General features: G+C 37.6%; 1 protein-coding gene across 18 annotated transcripts in view; it reads right to left on the minus strand.

The window, feature by feature from the left end:
- The window catches only part of RIMS2 (regulating synaptic membrane exocytosis 2), a 451,752-nt gene that overhangs the window by 239,482 nt on the left and 193,611 nt on the right, over positions 1–18,659 (minus strand). The gene's annotated exons all lie outside the window — the stretch shown is intronic.

The following is an 18,659-nucleotide window of genomic DNA, read 5'->3' on the forward strand; positions in this document are numbered from 1 at the left end:
GTATTAGCTATATAGTCATAGGTTGATATGATGGTACAGATTACAAGCAGATAAACTTCATTAAAAAGACATCTACTTGCACTTCAATCCCATGTATCCTGCAGGAGGCTGGCAATATCAGCAGATATGCACAGAGCCAAAGTAAAGTTTTACAACTTTGTAGACAGAACCAGGTTTTTCTGCACTGAGGGGCATCTAGCAATGATCATAGTAAGGGTGAGGGAGACAGAAGAGATGGAGCTGAAGATGACATCGAGAGTACATTTAGAGACAGGTTTGTTCCTGCTTCCTCCAGGCCATAGCTGTCACTGCAGCTTGAGATCACTCAGCTCACCCTCTCCCTCTCTCCAGTGGCAACCGCTGCAACCAAATGCTAACCTCTCTTGCTGCAGCAACAGCAAGCTCAGCATGCAAAATAATCAGCAGAGCAATTTCACCAACCCTGATTATCCTAGGCTGCTGCCTCCTTAGATTAGTCCTTAAACCCATCGAGGACATTATCTACAGAGTCAGCTGCAAAGTCCTACACGCTTACTTCTTCCACCTCTGCCAAAGATGCACAAACAAGCCCTCAGTTGGAAAGGGCATAAATGTATTTATGCAAACTGTGATCATGCTAGTAAAACCAGACACTCAAATGAGCTTATTAGTCACATACTTACATGTTGAAATGGGTGTTGAACTGGGGCTGGCAAATGGAAGGGGATACAGAAGGTGATAGCACTTAGCTCTGTGGATACATTCAAGTGCTAGTTTTACTCATTTGCAGAATGCATCAATCTTAGCGACATGGAAAATTCTGCTCTTTTTAGCAAACCTGAAGTACCCAGTGCCACATTTATTTTAATAGTCTTGATATGTTGCTTACACATGAAAAATAGAGTATGCGATGCCAAGTTTATTAAGCAATAAGAGCTGATCCCAACAAACCAAAGCGATACCCCATACCATACAATGTTATACTCAGCCAGAAAAGCTGTGGGGGAAGAAAAAAAAGATCTGAAAGAACACAAATTCTTCTGCAGTCCAGAGGAAAAATACTTCATGTCTGTTCTCACTCTTCGAGAAATGCATTCATCAAGAAATGTACGATGACATTTAGCTCTTTTATTTTCTTTGGTAGATTCAGCTACCATAACTTCTCTTTCTCCCCTTTTAAATATTATCTGAACATGTTAAGTCAAATTATTACAGCTTTTAGATTTGTATGTAGTAAAGTATGATATTGAACTTCAACCAGTTGCAAATTAAATAATTCCAAGTAATTTTCTAATTTTCAAGTATATAATAAATCTCTAATGAATAATTTACTGAGTCTAATATTAGAATCCATATTTTCTCCTCATACAATTTTAGGAATTCTTCCCCTCACTTATTTTAAATTCATTATGCATTTTTTCTAATAAAATGAATAGTTAAATCAGAGCATCATATAACGTATTTTCTTGTCACTGGAATAATAATGATAGAAATCCTCTGATTTCTTGGATACTCATTTTAAATGGCAGCAAAGTACTTAATCTAAATGCAACTGTTTTTCAAATTTTCTTCCACTAAAACTTATCACTGTCTTTTCTGTAGATATCTCTCTATATTATTTTTTATTTAATTTTAATATTTTTCTTTACATAATATTAATCCATTTACAGGTTTGCTAGCTCACAACACCTAAATGACTATATTGAATACCTAAATCAAATCAGCCAGTTCATATGTAGCACACAACAAACCATAGTCTCAAACAGAAATTAATTAAAACCCAATATTGTTTTCTCTGCTGATGTCTTCACATCTTTTAAATTCAAAAGTCCTCATATGAAAATGCAGGAAAGACATCTAGCTAAACTCCAGAGCAGAGCAGTTGTTAGGGGATCTGTTTAGAGATCAAACTAAGATCAATTTATTTTTTTAGTTAGTCTGTTTCCTCATAATTATTAATGAAGATGCATCCAAACTTAGTAAGACAAAGTTTTGCCATGTGCAGCATCCTTAGGAGCCTAGATTACATACAGGTATGAGTGCTGCTCTCTGTTTCTGTTCCCACACAGTCTTAGGCATGTACAGAAACTTATACTTTATGATTAATACCACTGATTTTACCAGGATGATTTAGAATGCATAATATTAAGCCTCCGCATCTTTCAAGATGAAGTTTTAAAACACGTGCGAAGCTAGACAAATGTCTGGAATCTAAATCCTCACCTTACTTAAATGACAACAGAAATCATATATTGAAATGAACTATTAAGAAACATCATGGATTCTCACCTCTCCTTCACAGAAACACTAGACGCCTTCCAAGAAAGATTTGCCCTTTGGTCAAACACAAGATGTTCTTCAGTTGTACAAGTTACTGAGCTCAGTTACAAATTAACAGCATGACACTGAAGGGACTGTGATAAATAGCAGGCTGTATTAGACGTTGTAATGGTAATTATTCATTTTAAGTGCTGAGAAGCTATAAAAATGGTTTAGAAAAAACAGCAGAACTACTACACAAGTACTAAAGCAGAGCTTGCTTGCTCAAAAAGCATTGCCAGTTGATCAAGTTAGGCTCTAGACAGCAATATATTAGTTCTATTGTAATAGTGCCTAAACACAGCAATCGAGGATTAGGGCCCTCTTGAGTATGCCTCAGCCTGTAATACGGAAATGCAGCTACTATTTTATGCTTATGTTTTTATCAAAAATAGTTTGCAAGTACATGAACTGATGGTGCTGTCTAGTTGAGTAAAATCTGCTTTATTTTTTACAGAGAATAAAATAGTCAAAGCATTTGGTGGATTATGCTACATCATACCAAATTTAAACCTCTAACAGGCAGGCCAGATCCCTGGCCTTGAAAAAGACCTACTGTGCACTCCTAAGTCATCAAAGTGGGCTTAGCTAGCTGTGTGACAAATTGGCCAGTGTGAGAAAGTTTTGGGGTAGCACAGAAATGCAAAAGCTACGTACTTGGCATATACTTGCAGAACCAAAATATTTCTGCACAAAGCAAGCCTTAATAAAGTGCAAATTGGAGATGCAAAAGTATATTTATCTTTCCCATGAACACTAGGACATCACAGGCTGATTTGATACAATGTAATCACAGCTGGGCAACTGTTAGACTGCAGCTGTATCCACCATGAGTGACACCGAGACCGTATCTGCCCTGCCCATCAAGAACAGGAGACCTTTGGGGAGCTGTTCTATATATAACTATATATATATATACACACGTATACTAAGATACAAACACTATAGTAAAGATCTACAAATGAATGCAGATCCAAAGCCTAAAATGAATGGGAAAATGCAAATCCATCAATTTACCTTGTACAATTGAGTTGAATTCTCTTACGTCATTCACTATTAGACAACCCATTTCAAAATTATTTACAACCCCTCTTGACAAATATGATTAGAAAAGATTTGCCAACTGTACTAGCTGTTCTCATACAAGGATAAATCTTTAATAACTTCCAATCTTGCAACAGCAGAGTTTTCAAAAGGAAACTGGAGAAAAAATATCCATCTAGAAATATCTAGAGAACAACAAATACTTAGAAAACTGTACACAGCAACAAAAAGAAGAATGATGAAAAATATTAACAAACTTAAAAATAAATTGAAATTTATTTCACAGAATGCAGTATCCGAACTTCTGCTTTGTGAGCTTGCTGATCCCATTGATATAACCTGAAAAGGACCATGCCATAGTGAACAGGATAGAGTTTCTGTGGCTTGTTTTTGCCATAGAAATCACTTAATAATGCTGATTAGTGCATCTGTACCAGAGGCCTTGACTGTAGGAATTTACTCAAGGAACAATATTTTTACAAGTCGAAATAAATTATGATAATGAGCCTAAGAAAATTGCAGAAAGTATTATCTGAACAATATTTAACATATTATAATTCTCCCCATCCAATATAAGGAGTAGCTCAGTTTAAGCATGGGTCTATCATGATCTGTTCCATAAGGAACAAAATATGAACAGATAGCTTTGGCTGAAAAAGATGCTACTTTCCTTTAATACAACAAGAATTTAATATAGAGCTCTTACTCAAATCTCTTTCATTGTTTGTTGTAATGGTTTAAAACTTCTTGTTTGGAGCATATTTCAACTTTTCAGAAAGGATCTACCAACTGTGCAGACAGAGGGAAAAGTGTTTAACTTCTGTTGAAGTATTATGGGTGAATGAATCTCATTTTTCTCTGCACATTTCTTCCTTCCTAAACCTTGGGTTCCCCCTGAGCAAGAGACATTTTGAATATTGTAACAATTCCTAACACACACACACAAAAAAAAAAAAAAAAAAGCGGGGGCTGGAATCAGGCAAAAGAAACACTTGTTCAAGACCGCTAAGGAAACTGAGCCTTGCAAGATAGTATACTTAATGTAGAAACCCTGGACCAGCTGTTCAGTTCAGCTGCATTAACTATAGTGACATTCATGGAGTTCAATATCTAGGTAAACAAAACATTTATTTTGCAGTTCTTGGGAAGAAAACAATTAGGGGAAAGAGAAAGACACAAAGCTAAAGTCTAATCTAATTTAAACATAGAATCATAGAATGGTTTGGATTGGAAGGGACTTTTAAATATCATCTAGTTCCAACCCATCTATTCCCAGGGACTGTTTCTCCGTCTTCTCTTTCTGCTACAGAAGTCTTGTCCCAGTATAGTGGTTTTCCTCCTGAAACTACCTTTAGCCCACAGTCTGTTTTTCTTTCCTCGGATCAGCAGGATGTGGAATATACATCAAGAACACAAAATACATAGTCTTTCTTTTGTACTCCTGTACTGTCTTGATCCAGAGCAGTTACAGGGAAAAAACCTCTTGTGTTTGTGAGTACCCAGGAGCAAACTAGTTAATAATTCCTTCAGAAAGGTCGCTATATATTGTGGTTATACCCAGGAGCTTCAACAATTTCAGTAGAGCCTTAGAATACTAGCAACTGAATGCTAACAATTCCCTCTTAAGTCTATGTGAACTGTGCATTTTGTTCAGAGGCTTATAATGCAGCCAACTCTGTGCCAGTTTTCACAGTGACATGAAATGCACACCCCCAGAATAAAGGTGATGCACCAATTCAAATTAGTGTCTTTGTGTTTTAACATGGACAAAACAAGACGTTTTCCTCTGGACTCACTCTTCAAAATGGTTGAATCACTTTTTCTGAATTGCTATGGTTGGGTTTTTGTTTTTTTTTTTAATCAGCCTGCAGCACAAATCCAGCAAATAAAACTACGGCATGAACAGCCAAGTCTCTCTGAGACTACAGAAACTACAGATAAAGCAATCTCCAGGTAGGAAGTCTGAGGAAGTCTTAATGTCAGGCAGTGCTTCAACCTGATTTTTATAAAGAGTCCAGGTGGCCCACAACTGTCACCTATAATTAGCAACTAAATTATATAATTACAATGTACTTTCATAGTACTCCTTACAGCACGTTTTACCGTTGTCAATAAAAAGCCAACTTCAGCTTCATCCAGCTCTGTAAAACGCTCAGTGATGCGTTATCTCTGCAGTCACTGAAGGTCATTGCCGTCACAGGGTGATGGGATTTCACACTCACTCTACACAAATGTAAATGGCTCAAAGAGGTAGGGTCTTTCCGGATGTTTAAAAAGAACAAAGCTGTTGACTAAGCATTCTGTGCTCTCATTGAATTTCATAGGCACACTAATATTTTAGCACTTTTGAAAACTAAAGCTTTTATCTTCCCCTGCAATGCATGTTGTCTAGTCATCTGATCTACTGGGAAGTGAATACAAGGAAGGTGTTAATGTTAATGCTAGCAAATCAGAATGGTAATGTTGTATACCCACTTTTCAGTCACTTTGTACAGACAAAGAGGGAGTGGAGCAACAGAAAATCAGGCTCAGAAGAATGCTGAACGAGAATTATGTCAAGATGCCTTCTTGCATATCTACATTTACTGCGTTTTTCCTTTCTTACAGAAAACTACTAGTAAAAAAGGTAATAGCACTGACCATATGATACATTTTTCTGGCACAAAGTTTGCCATAACCACATATCTTTGTGAACTTAACCTATAGGAGTAACACAAAGTGTTGCCATTTTCATAGATGCTTTTTTTCATCTTACAAAGGTGACATGACAGATTCTTCTTTGTTCGAGCTTACAGCTTAGAGAAGTCATCTTCTTTCAGAGGCCAGGGCTGAAAAGCTACTTATCTCACAGGGTATCTGTACACCAGTAGTCAGCCTCTGTAGTAATGAGGACATAGGCATGGCAGCTCAGCACTGATTCATCACGGGAATATTTACCCAAGGCCTCAGCAGTTAGCACTCTCTGCTGCTCCAGCGCTACCCGTACATTAACTATCATCCTCAAGACCAGTTTTCATGTACCAAGATGAGCTGCAGTCACACTCTGGACTGCAGTGCAGCCCTCTCTTTAGATAAGATATATGGTTTCAATTTTAGGGAAATCAGAATTCCAAGAGGCTCTCTCCTGCTCTATCACCTCTGAAGCTGTCACATGCATCACCTTTGAAATATGCATTTTTGCCTATGATGTTGCCAGTGTTGCTTGAAAGTTACACTATTATTTACTGCTTATTGAAAATGTGGTCCTGTAGTTACCTAACAGCTCATTGTCACTGGACATGGCTGTCTCATTCCTCTTCTCCAGGCTGCTCACAGCAGTGTGACTGCTCTTTCTAACAGTTCTGATAACAGTGCAAAATGCCACAGTAATTCTACAGCTTGCTAAGGTAAAAGAAGTGTTGATTTGTTGTAATGGTTTAGTTTTGTACCAGTGTAGGACCTAAACTGGCTCTCTAAAAGTCAGCTAAATACTGGATTTCGTCCATATCAGCAAGCATGAGAGAGGATGAGGAATGGGGCTTTCATTTCAGATGACAATGAGCTGCTGGCTTGCCACAGCTCACCTTACTGAACCACAGTTCAAGTTGAAAACTTTTGCTCTCCGCTCACTGCTTAGAGCAAGACACGAATACTTGGTGTCTTCTTAGCTCTGAAGAAAGACTTTAAATTGGTTCAGCCACTCTATTGGTCTTCTTTTCCATGATAATTTTATACTTTTAGAATGTAATTCTTGGTTTTGAATGGATTTCTCTTTTCTTGAAGTACTGCATGCACACACACACAAAAAGAGCAGAAAACCTGCTGTGGCTAGCCTTAGTTATTACATCCATGAAGATTTCAAATAACCAGCCTTGGCTTTTGTAAAGGATCACAGTGATTGATGTGAGACAATGGATTATATATGTCTGAAAACAAAGAACTTTCAGCCTCATAAATATATTTTCAACACTATAAGAGAAAATAACAGCCTTTTAAATTGTTCTCAGATAATTCGTCTGAAGTTCAATCCTAATTCTAGTGGCCTTCATCAGCCAAAATCTTTGAAGAACAAATTCAATTCCTTTAACTCATCAATATGCAAGCTCAAGAAATTGCTTTTTATAATATTCTTCTTTTTTTAAAGTGTATTAAAATTGCAGGATGAGAACAGAAAAGGAAGATTTTCAAAGGAACTTAGCTTTTAGAAATTCTCACTATGAACAGATTTTCAGAACTGAGCTTAGAAAAAATTTTAAATGCAAACTATAATACGCAAAAGAAATGTTAAAATTCTTAAAAATCATAAAATCTGATGAAATATACTGCATGCAGTTACTTAGATAAGGTATCATGTAGTATCTAGATATCCTGCACAGAGCACCACAAGCCAAGCCTTTCCTTGTTATTACAGGTGCATATAAAAATGGCCTATAAATATGCATAACAGTAAACACTCATGAAGATTTGTGATGAAAACTTTTATTTGATTCTTATTTAGATTATGTAAGTAATGTCCCTATATTTCCATTTTCCAAGTAAACAGATTATATAACTATGGCCCTAAAAGATATTCATAATGTAAATGTTCAGAAAGGCTGAAAGTATAAACACTGGAACTGTTTCTCAAAGAATGTTTCTCTAGAATACCACTGATTTGAGTACATTTCCATAAAAATCGCTATCTTCAATCTGGTCTAAACATCAGTGTGTGTCACAGGTATTTTTTTATGTATGTATTCATTGAGTTCATCTGTCTTCACACATCTCAAAAGAATCGCTTAACATAGAGAAGATAGAGAATATTGCTGTATGAATACAGGCTATTAAGAAGTTCACTTTTCTATTGAAAGAGACCTAAACCAGAACCGGCATTACCATACACCCCTCTTTCACAATCTACATCTCCGTGCTCATAAATGCTACTCGGACTCTCCTTTACAACAAGTTATTTAATCAACGACGTGAAATGGAGAAATCAGATGTGTGTGACTTCCCACAGTAGGTGACAATTTGTCAAGTTAAATATTAACTGAAATAAACCATTTTAAAAGTCTCTTCAAGTCTGAAAACTTGTAAGTGCTGCAGCATGATCAATGAAATCATTACCTAAATGACACAGCTTCAAAGAGAGGGAAGAAAAAAAAACCAACCCATGTACGAGAAAAATTAAAAATTCAGTAAAGAGAAAAAGCACCACTGAATAACATAAAGATTTTGATGGGTTACACAAAGCTGGAGCAGGCTGCTGTGTAAGTAATGGCAATCTTGCCATGAGGAACTCAGTCAATTTTTATGTGATCTCTATTTTTTTCTCTCTCATTTCTTCTTAATGGTTCTTTTAACATGTAAAAATGCCCAACCATAATCATCTAGTAGTTAGGACCAAAAGACTGCAGACTTGCTTTGTTCTCAACACATCTGTATATTCTAAGATATAACTATTTTAACAGTGGAACATGACGCATTTTATAGGAAATATTTTCAGAAATAAATCGTAAATTATATTTTTAAAATGCTTTCACATTTCAAAGCCATATAGAGAACTTCATAACTAATAAGTATGATTTATGGCCAAGAAAAAAAGAATGCTGGGCTAAACGTTCTTGTTTTGTCCATGCAATAGTCTTTAACCTTTCCATGACAATGAGGATTAGTTCAACAGAAAAGGTGAAAATGTTAGCATATATGTTAGTACAAAATTTCACTCTTAGGAGACGTATAGATACTTTGTATCCCAAGGCAAAATCAATTTCTCAATGCAATTTTACAACAGAACCCCTGAGCACCGATTTGATAGACTGCAATAACCCAATTCTCTTCAACCAGATTTATTTAATATTTTCTCTATTATCAGAAAACATTTTTTTCTATCTTGCCCCTAAAATTGAGATGTAATATCAAAACGGTGGACCATCACTGGAGAAACGCATTAATGATCCTTTGAAATTAATGAAAGACACCCAAAACTTCAAAACACTTTAAAACACGATTTCAGAAATATATAACTGTTGGAAAAAGTTAGCTAGAATTTCTACAAACAAGGTAAAATTTGGTTCATAAATCGATAAACAGATTCCTAGGCAGGTGGCCTGATTTTCAAAGGCACTCATCATTCAGCAGGTCGATTTTCACTAGTGGAATGGTGAGATGAAGTGTTTCATCCTTTTGAAAAACTTGGCCACATCCTCAGGGCTCAGATTGAGAAGTGGGGACAGATTTCTGTGGGACTGTAGCTGTGACATTTTCTGCACCAAGGTGCCTGGCTTACCCTTCACACTGGCACTACTGCCTTCATCACAAGACAAGCTCCGATGTTATATAGCAGCCCCTGAACAACTGCAGTTGAAATTACAGTCATACCCATTGAAGGACACAGAAGTTGCTGCCACTTTACCTAGATTATTCATGCCAAACATTTCTAAATATTGATAGATTGTGAATTGCAATGGATGAGGGTTGGATGGGGAGAGAACTGGGAAAAGATGGGAAGGATATGCTTTCCTCTGGCAGACATATGCTTCCAGCTCTCACTTTTGACAATATTCAATTTAATCTCAAACAGCTTCTCCTTATTTCCCCTCCAGTTATGTTTCTCTACTTCTTCCCTTCTGATGATCCTATCCTTAATGAAATACACATAAAAATAACAGCAGAAAAAGAAAATGAAAAAAAAAAAAGCATAGCATATTATTGATAGAATGCATCAAAAAAAATAATATTAAAATTAATTAAGTAAAGTTATTTAACAATGGCCCTTTTAGTTTCTGATAGTTAATTGGGGAATTGTATTAATTAATAGCACTTATTTCTGATACAAGATCAGACCACAAGTCCTGAATTCCTAACTTAGTTAAACTGAAATTTTGATTAGAAATAAGTGGACCAGGTTGGACAAGATAAGAACTACCTCCATAGGAAGCCTTGCATTTCTTAGGATGAATCCCTTTCCAGGCATGTTTGGACAGTAATTCCTTTCATTGCTATCTACAGTAAAAAGCTACTGAATATTTATTGAGTATATTCAGCAAATACTCCAGCTGCCAGAATACGAAAGGATAATGGGAAACTATTTTTAAACTATAATACAAGTTACTGTTTTCTATTTAAATTTGAAAAAGATAAAAAAGTGCTCAGAGAAAGTGATAATGCTTTTTATGATACTTTCAATATTGGTCACCCAGACAATTCAATGGCTTACGGTTTCAATTGAAAAAGAAACGGAAACATCTTTACCTTCAGAATAGAAAATTTCAATGATTTCTAAGGCAATACATATTTAATGGTTACAAATATAGAGTCAAACTGAAGATAAGTTCTAATGATAAATATTTTCCCTACATTAAAAATATTGAATTATTATCGATAATACTAATAAGCATCTTAAGCTCATATGGAACCATAAATAACTACAACTGATGCACTAAAAAACTTTAATAATAATTCATAGTTCTTCCATTGGTTATATCATGAGAGAATTAATCTGGTGCCACACAACACTTTCGCTCTAGCTGTAGCTCCAGCAAAGTCCCAGAGTAAAAGGAAACATGATTAAAGAATTACAGGTTTAATGGTTTGTGTACATTTGCATATAAAAGGTCCAGATTGTAATTTAGTCAAGGTTTTACTCAATAAAATTGAGTATTAGTCTTTTTTGTTGGAATCAGAGGCCTATGAAATTATTCATGTTCATTTACGTATAACAAAATATTCTCACTTCTCTATAATATGAAAATATTTCTTCTTCCTTACTTCAGTAAACCTCTACCTATCCCCAGATCCTGATAAGGCATAATGACTTATACACAATATTTTCAGCATGCATTATAATATCTCAGAAGACATTCAATATCATTTTATCAAGAAGCTTCAAATGTTAATATTTACCATCATTTTGCCTAATTAGTGTTACCCCACAAAAGTTTCCTGGCTTGATGCAGTGTGTACCTGCCTGAATATTTCTGCCAGCAGAGAGAAAGGAGTGATGTAAGGATGCGTTACACAGCCAAGAACTGGGAAAAGGCAGGGCTTTTTCTGTAAGGGATATTATTGGCTTATGCCAAGTTTAAGTGACTGAAATTTAAACATTATACAGCAGATTCCTCTAAATGCTGCAGAAGATCACATCTCTTTATCTTCTAAGGAGCAGAGACGTGTCTAACTAGGAGAAGGTTTGTCAAAAATAAAAAAAAGCATTCTTTACTATTAGGAATCTCTGCAAATTTAAACGTTCTGGTTCTGTTATCATCTATGCATCTATGAAAAATATTTTTGTAGAAAAACTCTAACATAGTCAATACTAATACTTAAAGTAGATAGTTCTCATTTGATGTTGTAAGATGTACTTTAAAAGCAGTGATATTTTTAATTTTAAGCATATAATGAGAAAAGTGTAATATATTTTATCTCTCTATCTTGGCACTTGAAATAGAGGCAGTTCATAGGAGAAAGTGGAACAAAAAAAAAAAGAAAAAAGGAAAAGAGAAAGAGGTTTCTGAATTTCTATTATACATTAAAACCACATTTGCCTTACATAAGATGTACTGGCCTCTACAGAAAAAATTATTTCTTTATAAATGGAAAACAATTTCTCACACTGCAATATTAAGTGAAAATAAAAAATCTGGCTTCTAATAAAACACATCAAACATTTCAGTATTTTAAATAATCAGTTATTCTTATGACCATTCAAAATCTTGTACTTTGAATTCTAAGGTATCTCCATACTGAAACTGTATGGATTTTCAAAGCCTCATGTGTTCAAGTTAAGTGCTGAAGCTCAGTCCTGAAATTCTGCCTTCTAGTATAATTTGTTGCAGAGAAGTTAGACTTTCAGGAACACTCTAATCTGAATGAAGCAAATTTTAGAAACAATGACCTCATTCTGATCTAATTTAGCTCAGTGTAACTTTGAAGCCAAAGTTGTTGAAGATGTATGAAACTGGAACAAGTGGGATTGAAATCAGGTCCCTTATCTCTTAGAATTTAAAAGTGAGAGCACTGTGATAGTATCCCAGTTGCTTGGCATCTCTGCTCATGTGGGACACGCGCTGTTCTTGCAGTAGCACTCAGAAAGTGTGCTTTCTGCTCCTCACACCATGAGCTACCATACATTTTTAACTTGTGACAAGTATATTGTTTTCAAATAGACTTCATTCTCTGTCAAAAAACTAAACTGTATCTCTACCAGATTGGTTTCATATTGCAATAAACAAGTAGGTCCTGCAAGGTGTTCCAGACATGAGCACCTTTTTAACTTCTATAATGAAAAAGTGCAGTTACTCATATATTTGTAAATCACCATGACACAGACAAGGCAAGGTTATATATCCATGTTTTCAATGCCCTTGACAAAGAACAATGTATTTACCCCTGTCCTGCAGAAACACATTTCTGCTTACACAGCCTGCACTCTGCAGCTTTCAATCAACAACACAGGGATGTTGAAGTGCAAAATATCACTGGAGTTTATAAAATCATCTATCCACATGTTATTTTGGGGGTGTTGGTCGACAGCTGGCTGAATATGAGCAGGAGTATGTCCAGGTGACCAAGAAGGCCAACAGCCTCCCAGATTGTATCACAAATAGTGCGGCCAGCATGACCAGGGGAGTGATTGTCCCTCCGTACTCAGCACTGGTGAAGCTGCACCTCATCTAGCTATCATGTTTTTATAAAAGAACAGTGAAAGTGAACAGTAAACTTAAGAACTGCACCTCTGACAAAACACAGACAAAATTGCCTTTCCCACCACAGATTCCACCCACACGAGATGTCAGCCACCGTCTGTGCAGATACCTCTCACAGGGTGCTCTGGAAGGTGGCTAGGAGCATGTTATGCACGTATGCCTGAATTGTTTACCACCATTGGAAAATCTACTATGTCCTACTTTACATTTCGAGCAAATTAGAGCAGTATTTAGAACTATCACATACCTAGATTTCCTTGAATGAAATCTCTTTTTCCATACAGAGATTTTTCCTTTGCTGGAACCATGGAGTTTGAGAGATTTATAAAGAATTGTGGGACATCCAGAAGCTCTAACTGTTTGGGGAAGGAGCAGAAGGAACCCCAGCTCCACCACAAGTCTCCTCTTCTTTGCCTGTGTTCTGAGTAGGGGTATGACAGCCCCAGGGACCACTGGCTTTCCTGAGCATGGCTGTGTCAAGTCTCTTCAGACTGGCACTTTGGCAGACTGCAGGTGTGACAGCGTTGCCACAAGTAATACTTAGGCAGTGGTGCTGTTTGATTTTCTAACTCTACCTGGAAAGCCTGTGGACACACGCCACAAACCTGTAGCACTTTGATTCACATGTCCTTCATGCTGGGTGACAAATTATGGGGGACCATTCAAACCTGCCTTAAAGCCTATTCCTTACAATTGCACTGACAAACATCTAACCGAACATGCAAATAAAAAATACTTTAATATTCCTGCACAATAGAAGACATTTAAATTGGGAAAGCAATGGAAACAGCTTCGCCTAACTTGCACACCACAGGAAACATAGCTTTGTGGGTAACGTGGTTCAGTGTTCACTTTACTGCTATTAACACCACAACCACTCTTACTTTACAAACCACGTTTCTAGAGCCTTGAAATTGAACCAAGTAAACTGAGATGATTTTGAGAAAGAACTGGTGAATTGAACAATCTAGAATGTTTAAAGATAAGTCATCATGATCCTTATTTTTACTGATTGAGGATCCATTTTACTGTCATTTAAAAATTTTCATAAAAGCACTGGCATTTCAAGAATTGTTTTTCTCTAATATTTTAAGCAATTTTCTTCTTTCAGTATTAGGTAAAATAGAAACGTACCTAATATTTGGTCCAAAACATATCTGTCACCTTCTTTTTTTTATTTCTGCAAAGTGTATTTTCTAACACAGACAGGGAATCCTGCCATGCAGATACAGCTTTTGACTGTCTGCTACCCTGATCACCAGGACTCACAACAAGTATTGCAAAATGAGACACTGTATTTGCAGTTTCAGAAGCCTTGTATTCACAGCAAGAGTAAAGAAAGGTTCCTTAGATAACTTGGAAAACATCTTGGGAGCTTCAGAAAATTCTGAATAGCACAATAAGTAAGAATTGTTCATCCTATGCACAGAAAAAGGCAGAGGCCAACTTGTAAATTAGTATTCAGTTATGTCACTAATGACAGTTTTAATGTATACGAAGCCTTGCATAATGTTTATGCTGCAAAATATGCCTAATTCTGGCACAATCTAAGTTTCAAGTAAACACATTTAGAATCTCAATTATGTCCATTTAACACTGTTGTCATGCGTTGTCTCCTAATCTTTTAAAGAATGAACTGGTCTGTCACACCATTGGCTCCTCGTCTTTTTCCTGGACTTCTCACCTCACCAAACCCCCTCTCAGCACTTTAGGTCGATGCTGCCAGGCCCATGCTCCTTGCTCAGGGAGTCCCAGTCCCTCTTTGTCTAAGCTCCCAAGCTCAGCTCAGCTCAGCCCTCCTGTCCTTGTCCCTGAAGACTCTTTTCCCAGCCACGCACTGACCCTCCCAAACTGCTCAGCCAATCTCAGAATTCTCTAACCTAGAGCTCAGGAAGCTGTACTTCTCACATTCCCAGTTATCTTTGTTATCTGTTTGCTTCACTTTGTTTTTCCCAAACTACTGGTCACAGGTTTAGCATACTTGATGTACCAGCTTTGCTCTCCCCTCTTCTTCCTAAACTTCCTCCTCTTGTCTGCTCACCCTTCCAAAGCCTCCTGATTCCAGTATGCCAGTCCTCAGCCTAGTTTATGACCCAAATTTCCCAGTCCAAATATAGTTGCATTACTGTGTAGTATCTTAAGAATCTAGCTCTTCTCTTCTGCAGTTGAATCTCGATCTACAAAGCCTTCACTGTGCTTGTGTACCTGAATGTCGTCTCGGTGTTCATCAAATTTCTCTGCTTAGAATTTCTTTTGTCCCCCACAGAGAGGAGGCAGGAGCATTCCAAGGCAATGGTTTCTCTGGCCATTACCAAAAACATGCAGAAAAATAATTGTGCCTTGTCCCCTCCCTGAAAACAATCAATCAGGTTGCATTTTTAAAAATCAAGGAAAAAATTACCTTAAAGAAGACAGCTACTGAAATAAGATCAGACCCAAATACTGAAAGTCACAGGCAATCAGTAATACTTGGATGCCCTTCCCAGAGCTCTTAATCCAGCAGCTGGTCCATGTCTCTGTTGGACTTGCAAAACGAAATAGATATCTTCATTTTGTATGCATATGTACGTTTCAAATCATATGTATCTATCAATCCTTTTTGGTTTGGAAATCAGCTTAAAAAGGCAAACTTTCAGCTCTTTTAAGAGCATGTGACTGTTTTCCTACATTTTCAAATAATTCAGTTTTCAGACTAGTTTCCTAAAACCAATCGTAAGGCTTTGCAAAATCTCAGATGCAATTCGGCAAACAGCTGCTCCTGCAGCTCAGGCCCCGGCTGCTCCTCACAGCTGAGCAGTTGTTAATATTTATTTGCAGAATCTGTGAAAAGATATGGGTATTCCATAAAGAAAGAGATGGAAAACAAATTATTCTCCTTTTCTGGAGAACTTGTTATTACTGCATCCAAATTCTCACTCTAATGTTGCCACCTTTCATCACTCCAAGGCCAAATGTTTTATATTTAGCATTATATCTTTGGCCAAAAAGACTCTGTATGTGGCTTAAAAGGATAGCTGGGAAATTCTCAGGTCTAGGGAGTTTTTGAAGGGCAGAAAGCTAGAACTTAATCTATCTACTGCCATAAAAGACAATAAAAATGTTTCCAGAAATACATTAGCAATAAAAGAAGGGATAAGAAGAATATCCATCCTTTCTTGGATGTAGGGGCGGGAAACATAATGACAAAGGCTGAGGAAAAGGCTGAGGTACATAATGCCTGCTTTGACTCAGTCTTTAATAGTAAGACCAGTTGTTCTCTGGGTACCAGCCTCCTAAACTGGAAGAGACAGTGAGCAAGATGAAGCCTCCATAATCCAAGAGAGAATGCCCAGTGCCCTGCTACACCACTTAAGACACACACAAATCTATGGGGCCAGATGAGATCCACTCCGGAAGTCCTGGCTAACCAGGGAGGTTCCAGCTAACTGGAAGTTAGCAAATGTGATGCCCACCTACAAGAAGGGCCAGAAGGAGGATCTGGCTTTTCAGTCTGACCTCAGTGCTGGGGAAGATTATGGAGCAGATCATCTTGAGTGCCATCACACATACAGGACAACCAGGTGATCAGACCTATTCAGCATGGGTTTATGAAAGGCAGGTCCTGCTTGACTAACCTGATCTCCCTCTATGACAAGGTGACCTGCTTAGTGGAAAGGATGCGGATGTTGTCTACCTAAACTTTAGTAAAGCCTTTGACACACTTTACCACAGCATTTTTCCTGGGGAAACTGGCTGCTGATGGCTTGGATGGGCATACTCTTCTCTGGGTAAAAACTGGCTGAATGGCTGAGCCCAAAGAGTGGTGGTGAATGGAGTTAAATCCAGGTGGTGGCTGGTCACAAGTGGTGTTCCCCAGGGCTCAGTATTGGGGCCAGTTCTGTTTAATATCTTTATCAGTGATCTGGGCAAGGGGTCTGAGTGCACCCTCGGTAAATTTGTGGACAACACCATAGTTGGGCAGGAGTGTTGATCTGCTGGAGGGTAGAAAGGTTCTGCAGAGGGGTCTGAACAGGCTGGATCAATAGGCTGAGGCCATTTTTATGAGGTTCAACATGGCTCAGTGTCAGGTCCTGCACTTGGGCCACAACAACCCCATGCAATGCTACAGGCTTGGGGAAGAGTGGCTGGAAATCTGCTTAGCGGAAAAGGACGTGGGGGTGCTGATTGATGGCTGCTGAACATGAGCAGCTTGTGCCCACGCAGCCGAGAAGGCCAATGGCATCCTGGCCTGTATCAGCAATAGTGTGGCCAGCAGGGCCAGGGTGGTGATTGTCTCCCTGTACTGGGCACTGGTGTGGCTGCACCTCAAATACTGTGTTCAGTTCTGGCCGCTCACTACAAGAAAGACATTGAGGTGTTGGAGAGTATCCAAAGAAGGCCAATGAAGCTGGTGAAGAGTCTAGAGCATAAGTGTCATGAGGAACAGCTGAGGGGACAGGGGCTTTTTAGCCTGGAGAAAAGGAGACTCAGGTGAGACCTTATCAATTTCTAAACTACACCGAAGGAGGCTGTAGCGAGATGGGTGCCAGTCTCTTCTCCCAAGTAAAAAGTGATAGGAAAAGAGGAAATGGCCTTAAGTTGGGCCAGAGGAGATTTAGATTGGATATGGGGAAAAATTTCTCCACCAGAAGGATTGTCAAGCATTGGAATAGGCTGCCCACGGAAGTGGTTGAGTCAGCAGCCCTGGAGGTATTTAAAAGACGTGTAGATGTGGTACTTAAAGATGTAGTTTAGTCGTGGACTTGGCAGTGCTGGGTTAATGGTTGGACTCAACTATCTGAAAGGTCTTTTCCAGTTTAAACGGTTCGATGATTCTAAATGTGTATGTTTTGTATGTTATGGGTACAAAAAATATGTTTGTAGATTATGTTTCCTATGCTGAATTTCATTAAATAAACACTTTGCTACTACTTCCCATATATTGATTGGGGGAATTACTTCAGGGTTTACTCTCCTGAAGGTTGCTACTAAGAAGAAAATCATGAACACTCTGAAGCTGATAGTTTTATTACTCATCAAGACTAAGGGGGTCAAGGTTTCATCATGCTTATCTCACGTAAGTGCACTTAACTATCTGCTTTCGTCTGTGTGAAATTTCCTTCCATTCTACACTATCATACTCCTTATTCATCAGACCATGATTGCTGCTATTGACATATGAAAATTCAGAGTTATTTCACCAACTCTAATTAATTATTTGCTTCAGAACCAATTTGATAGTAATATTAACAAAAAATAGTAGCAAATTTTCTAAACCTATTCCACAAAAGCAGATGACCATTCATTAGTAAAGGTAAACTAGCATAAGAATAATAACTGAAAACTGGTTATAATTATTGTACTTTAGACCAACAACATACATGAAGATAAGCAAACTAATTCCATTAATTCGATTCAGTTTATTCTGATGGTCTCCAGCGCTTTCATATTTAAGTCAAGTCCTACGTTACTATTGGGTAGGTTGGGAATCATTTCAATTAACCTTAGCTTTTCTTTCTGACAATGGAGTAACTCCAACACCACGAATCCTAAAAAGCACTAAACCAAGAAGCACTGTAGCCTCACAGCAAAAAGAAACATCCATCAGTCACTTTAAATTTATTTAAAAACTTGAATGCGTTAACTTTATACACACAGGATTTTTTGAAGATC

This window comes from Strigops habroptila, chromosome 1 (assembly GCF_004027225.2).
Source record: "Strigops habroptila isolate Jane chromosome 1, bStrHab1.2.pri, whole genome shotgun sequence".
NCBI lineage: Eukaryota > Metazoa > Chordata > Aves > Psittaciformes > Psittacidae > Strigops > Strigops habroptila.